Below are 6000 nucleotides of genomic sequence, written 5' to 3'. Positions count from 1 at the left end.
GCTTCTGGCATCCACTGATCTGTTCTCTGTTCCATAATTTTGCTTTTATCACAATGTCAGAAACTGTAGTGAGGTCCAGGTTCAGGGTCTGGCTTCTTCGACTTAGTGAAAGTCATTTAAGATATATTCCTATTGTGGTGTGAGCATTACTTTTTTTGTTTGTTTGTTTGTTCGAGACAGAGTCTTGTTCTGTCACCCAGGCTGGAGTGCAGGGGTACAATCCCGGCTCACTGCAACCTCACCTCCCGGGTTCAAGTGATTATTGTGTTTCAGCCTCCAGAGTGTCTGGGACTACAGGCATGTGCAGGCATGCTCAGTTAATTTTTGGCCTCCCAAAGTGCTGGGATCACAGGTATGAGCCACCACACCCAGTGAAGGCATTAGGTTGTTGAGAAATATTAAGTTGTTGAGAAATGTTAAGTTTATGAATATTGATGAATGCCGAGTGTATGATAGTGTGCTATAGCTGGCCTGGAGCCAGAACCTGAGCAACGCCATTTTATATGACAAAGATGAATCTCCAAAAATGAGTTGTAATAACTGCCCCATTCTCCTTGCAATAACTGCTGACTTGGTTTCTGTAAATAAGACTGCTAGTCTGCTCTGGATAATGTCCACCAGGTGAAGTTGTTTACCTTTCTCATCAGTAACTGACAGAATTGCTGGCCTTTGCTGTTGTTTACCTTTCTCATCAGTAACTGATAGAATTGCCGGCCTTTGCTTATCGGAATGCGCAGCCCAAGCTAATCTCATCTTGTCCCCTGTGAACTAAGATCTGTAATTTCCACCGGTACCCAATATGTAAACTAATGTTTGTCTTGACTTTTGTCGGTACCCAAACTAATGTTTGTCTTGACTTTTGTGAATCATTTATGTAGCAATTTAAGTGACAATAAGCCCCCGAGCCCTCGGAATGTCCGGAGGCCCCCACCCCCGTCCCTGCCCAGGAGATGATTTACAGAATCCACCAGCCCTCGGAATGTCTGGGGCCCGTTGATCCCCCTCCCCGCTCCTCAACCCCACTCCCAAGGTGGTCTTTCGGGTATAAAAAGCCTTGACACTCTCCCCTCAGGGCCGCGGGTTAGAGAGACGTGAGTCCTCCGCGGTCGCCGGCAATAAAGACCCTGCAATTTGGCATACTTTTGTCTTGGTGAATTATTTTAATCTCGCATCCCAATACTACAATAGAATATATTGTTTGCTAAAAGGAATGATGGCAAGGAAAACGTAGCCGGCCCTTCCCCCTCCGCAATAACCCCTGCCCCAGCCAAGTACAAAACTACTAGGGCATTCCAAAGTGGCAAGACAATGTATAAATAAATGTGTAAATATCATACACCGATTAGAACAACTCTTTAAGATATCTGACCTTGCCCCCATGGCTCCCTCATGGAGAATACTTTTTAGTTTATCTGTGATCAGTGGTAAGTGGGCACCAGCTGCCTACTTGGCATATTTTGTGTTATGAGAAAATACCAAATATCGGTTTGTTAATAATGATCACCTGTTCAGAGAGAATAAATTCATGGGTCAGAGTCTCCTGGGAGCCTTCAGCTTGGAATGCTGTCAGCCCCTGAGGCTTTCAGTTCAGAAGGCTGCTGGCCCCCTGGTTAGACCCACTTTACTGTTCTATCTGGGTGTCTGCCTCTCATTTCTTTCAGTGCCACCTGGGTGGGGGTTTCTACAGCCGACCTCACTCTCAGTATTAGGTTATTCATTTTTATTGTTGAGTAGTATTCCATTCATAGATGTTCCATGGTTTGTTTTTCTACTCACCTGTTGAAGGATATCTGAATTGCTATCTGTTCTGGTAACTATGAATAAAAATGCTATAAACATTTCTGTTGTCTTGAACTCCCAACCTCAGATGATCTGCCCACTTTGGCCTCCCAAAGTGCTGACATAATGTTACAATGGATTTAAGCTATGAAACCTCAAAACATCAGAAAATAAGCATGATGGTCTCAGACTTCAGAAGACTGCCTAATTAATATTATGCTGTAGTGGAAATATGTTTAGATTGAATTCATCTGTGAAGCATTCAAATCAAAGCAAAAAGCCTACATGTGAAATGCTAATGACAAGCCTGAGAAGGTTAAACTGTGAATCTTCATTTTTATCATTGCTCTAACTTTAGATATTGGATCAATATATTTTGGTGGTATTGAAAATGGTAACCGAGGAGCCACACTAATACCACCAACTATCAGTCTCCCCACAGCTTCAATCACTCTCATTATTCTAATCCTACTCCTACTTAATGTAAATACTAAATTTTAAGTTACGAGCTTTACGTCAAAAGCAACATTTCACAAATGCACTTTTAAGGCATAATAAGGGTTAACATTCTAGTCAGCATAAAAACATCCCATAATGCAAGTAATAGATAATCCAGAGATGTGGACTTTATTGCTATATGCGAGTTACATTTAAATTTGAGGGCATTTTATATTAGAAAAATACAGACTTAGAAAGTTTGGCATATTCATTGTTATCTTTAATATTTTTTTCTAGAAAACAGGTGACATTTGTATCTATGATAAAAAATTTTATACAGAACTTACTGCCTCAAACTGAATCCAATCAAGAAAATAAGTTTCTATTGTATTAGTAACTCAAAATAAATTATCACCTTGAAAGCTTGCTTTCCCACACTAAGGTAAGTTCAGGCTAGATTCAACACTCCAGAAGTTTTTTTACTTAAGACTGTTTTTAAATTAGAAGTGATGGCAGTTTTATAAAAAGAGAATATACTTCACTGATGCCCTTACTGTGCTAAAACAAAGTCTTAAGAAAAGCAAGTAGACACCTTCATAACTATGAATGAGTCTGCTGAGGTAGTGTTTACAATTCTCCATGTCAGTTAGTGAATGTAAGAAGTACAGTGTTAAAAGTGTTGTAAACAGTTACTCAGTGCAATGTATAGCCTGAGTCCATCCAGAATGGCAGTAAACAATTTGATGTCACATTATAGATCAACACACAATGAAAAACAAACCAAAGAACCACAATATATCTAGTCTTAGCTTTTATAAACCATGTTTTATGGGTAACTTTTTAGTTTCCCCAAAAGGATGATAAATTTCAATATTTTGAATACATCATTGTTAATTTTGACTTGACAGAGGTAAATTAACCAACTACTGTTATGTTTTAGTACTAAGGAATATACCTTTCAATAAAGTTACTGAAGTGCAAAAAAAAAATTTATGTTGAAGTTTTTGTGTTGATATAAGTTTTCAATTCTCTTGGGTATATATGTAAAAGTTTGTATGGTGTAAGTATATGGTTTGTATGGTAAGTGTATATTTAAATGTTTAAGTAACTGCAAAATTGATTTTCCAAGTTTCTGTACTTATTTTGCATTCCTACCAGCAATGAATGAGAGTTTCCATTGGCCAACATCCACAACCCCATTTAGTATTTTCCCTTGTTTTTGTTTGTTTGTTTCTTTTATTTTCCTATTCTAATAGGAGCGTGAAGGTCTTATAACATCTTATAGGGGTTTTAATTTGCATTTCCCTAATGACTAATGTTGTTGTGCAACTTTTCACATGTTTATATTGCCAGTCATATAGTCATATCTCTCTTTTTTTTTTTTTTTTGAGTCAGATTCTCCCTCTGTCACGCAGGCTGGAGTGCAGTGGTGCCATCTCAGCTTACTGCAACCTCTGCCCCCTGGGTTCAAGTGATTCTCCTGCCTCAGCCTTCCCAATAGCTGGGACTACAGGTGTATGCCACCACACCATGCTAATTTTTGTATTTTTAGTAGAGACAAGGTTTCACCATGTTAGCCAGGCTGGTCTCAAACTCCTGGCCTCAGGTGATCTGCCTGCCTCAACCTCCCAAAGTGCTGGGATTACAGGCATGAGCCACCATGCCTGGCCCCCAGCTATACGTGTTTTTTAGTGAACTGTATGTTCAGAACTTTTCCCCATTTTAAAATTGGATTTTTCCTTGTGGTTTTGTTTAAGAATTTTTTATACAGATGCTTTGTCAAAAATGTGATTAGCAAATATTTTCTACCAGTGGGTGCTTGCCTCTTCATTCTCTCATTTTTTTTTTTTTGAGATGGAGTTTCGCTCTTGTTGCCCAGGCTGGAGTGCAATGGCACGATCTTGGCTCACCACAACCTCCGCCTCCTGGGTTCAGGCAATTCTCCTGCCTCAGCCTCCCGAGCAGCTGGGATTACAGGCACGCACCACCATGCCCAGCCAATTTTTTGTATTTTTAGTAGAGACGGGGTTTCACCATGTTGACCAGGATGGTCTCGATCTCTTGACCTCGTGATCCACCCGCCTCGGCCTCCCAAAGTGCTGGGATTACAGGCATGAGCCACCGCGCCCGGCCCCATTCTCTTTTTTTTCTCTACACAGTATCTTCTCACAGAGCAAAAAGTTTCAATTTATCAATTTTTTCTTTTATAAATTGTGATGTTTGTGAAAATTTAGAAACTCTTTGCCAGCTGGGTACAGTGGTTCACACCTGTAATCCCAGCACTTTGGGGGGCCGAGGTAGGCAGATCATGAGGTGAGGTAGGCAGATCATGAGGTCAGGAGTTTGAGACCATCCTGGCCAACATGGTGAAACCCTGTCTCTACTTAAAAAAAAAATTAGCTTGGTGCTGTGGCATGTTCCTATAATCCCAGCTACTGGGGTGAGAGCACTGAGGCAGGGGAATAACTTGAACCTGGGAGGCAGATTTTGCACTGAGCTGAGATCGAGCCACTGCACTCCAGCCTGGCGACAGAGCGAGACTCCGTGTAAAAAAGAAAAATAATTCTTTGCCTAATTAAGGTCACAAAGATTTTCTCCTATGTATTCATCTATAAATTGTAAAATTCTAAGTTTATTTAATCTTATAATCCATTTTCAAGATCATTTTTACTTGACATTGAAATATAAGTCTATAAGTCAATATTCTTGTTTGTTTGCATATGTATGTGTTTTGTTTTGCTTTGTTTTCTCCGAGACGGAGTTTCACTCTTGTTGCCCAGGCTGGAGGGCAGCAGTGTGATCTCAGTTTACCGCAACCTCCGCCTCCTGAGTTTAAGCGATTCTCCTGCCTCAGCCTCCAAAGTAGCTAGGATTACAGGTGTGCAACACCAAGCCCAACTAAGTTTTGTATTTTTAGTAGAGATGGGTTTCACCATGTTGGCCAGGCTGGTCTCAAACTCCTGACCTTGTGATCTGCTAGCCTTGGCCTCCCAAAGTGCTGGGATTACAGGTGTGAGCCACTGTGTCCAGCTTGCATATGTATGTTTAAATGTTCCAGTACCATTTATTAAAAGGACTATCTTTTCTCTACTGAATTGTCTTATGCACCTGTGTCAAAAATCAAATGACCACATTTCTGTGGGTTTATTTCTGAGCTTTCTAGTCTGTTCTACTGATCTATGTGCTACCGTTTGGATGTGTTCTCAAAAGTTCATGTGGTGGCAACTTTATCCCTAATGCAACAGTATTGAGAGGTGGGACCTACTAGAGGCAATTAGAGGCAGAGCCCTCACGACTGAATTAAGTCCTTTAACTTGGTAGTAGGTTTCCTTCAAAAAGATGAGTTCAGCCTCTTTCCCTATCTCACCATGTGCTGTCTCTGCCATATTATGACACAGCAAGAAGGCCCTCACCAGATGTGGCCTCTTGATCTTGGATTTCCCAGTATCCAGAACCATGAGCCACATAAACTTCTGTTCATTATAAATTACCCAGTGATGTAGTTTGGATATTTGAACCCACCCAAATCTCACATTGAAATGTCATCCCCATTGTTGGAGGTGGGTCCTGGTGGGATGTGTTGGGGTCATAGGGGTGGACCTCTCATTGCTTGGTGCTGTCCTTGCAATAATGAGTGAACTCTCATGAGATCCAGCTGTGTAAAAGTGTATGGTACCTCTCCCTCAATTCTCTCTTTTTTGCTTCTTCCTTCATCATGTGATGTGTCTATTCCCATTTCACCTTCTGCCATGATGATAGATTTCCTGAGGTTTCCCTAGAAGG

This window comes from Aotus nancymaae, unplaced genomic scaffold (genome assembly GCF_030222135.1).
Source record: "Aotus nancymaae isolate 86718 unplaced genomic scaffold, 86718_ANA_hifiasm-v0.15.2.pri h1tg000049l, whole genome shotgun sequence".
NCBI classification, from domain to species: domain Eukaryota; kingdom Metazoa; phylum Chordata; class Mammalia; order Primates; family Aotidae; genus Aotus; species Aotus nancymaae.
This window is presented reverse-complemented; position numbering follows the sequence as displayed.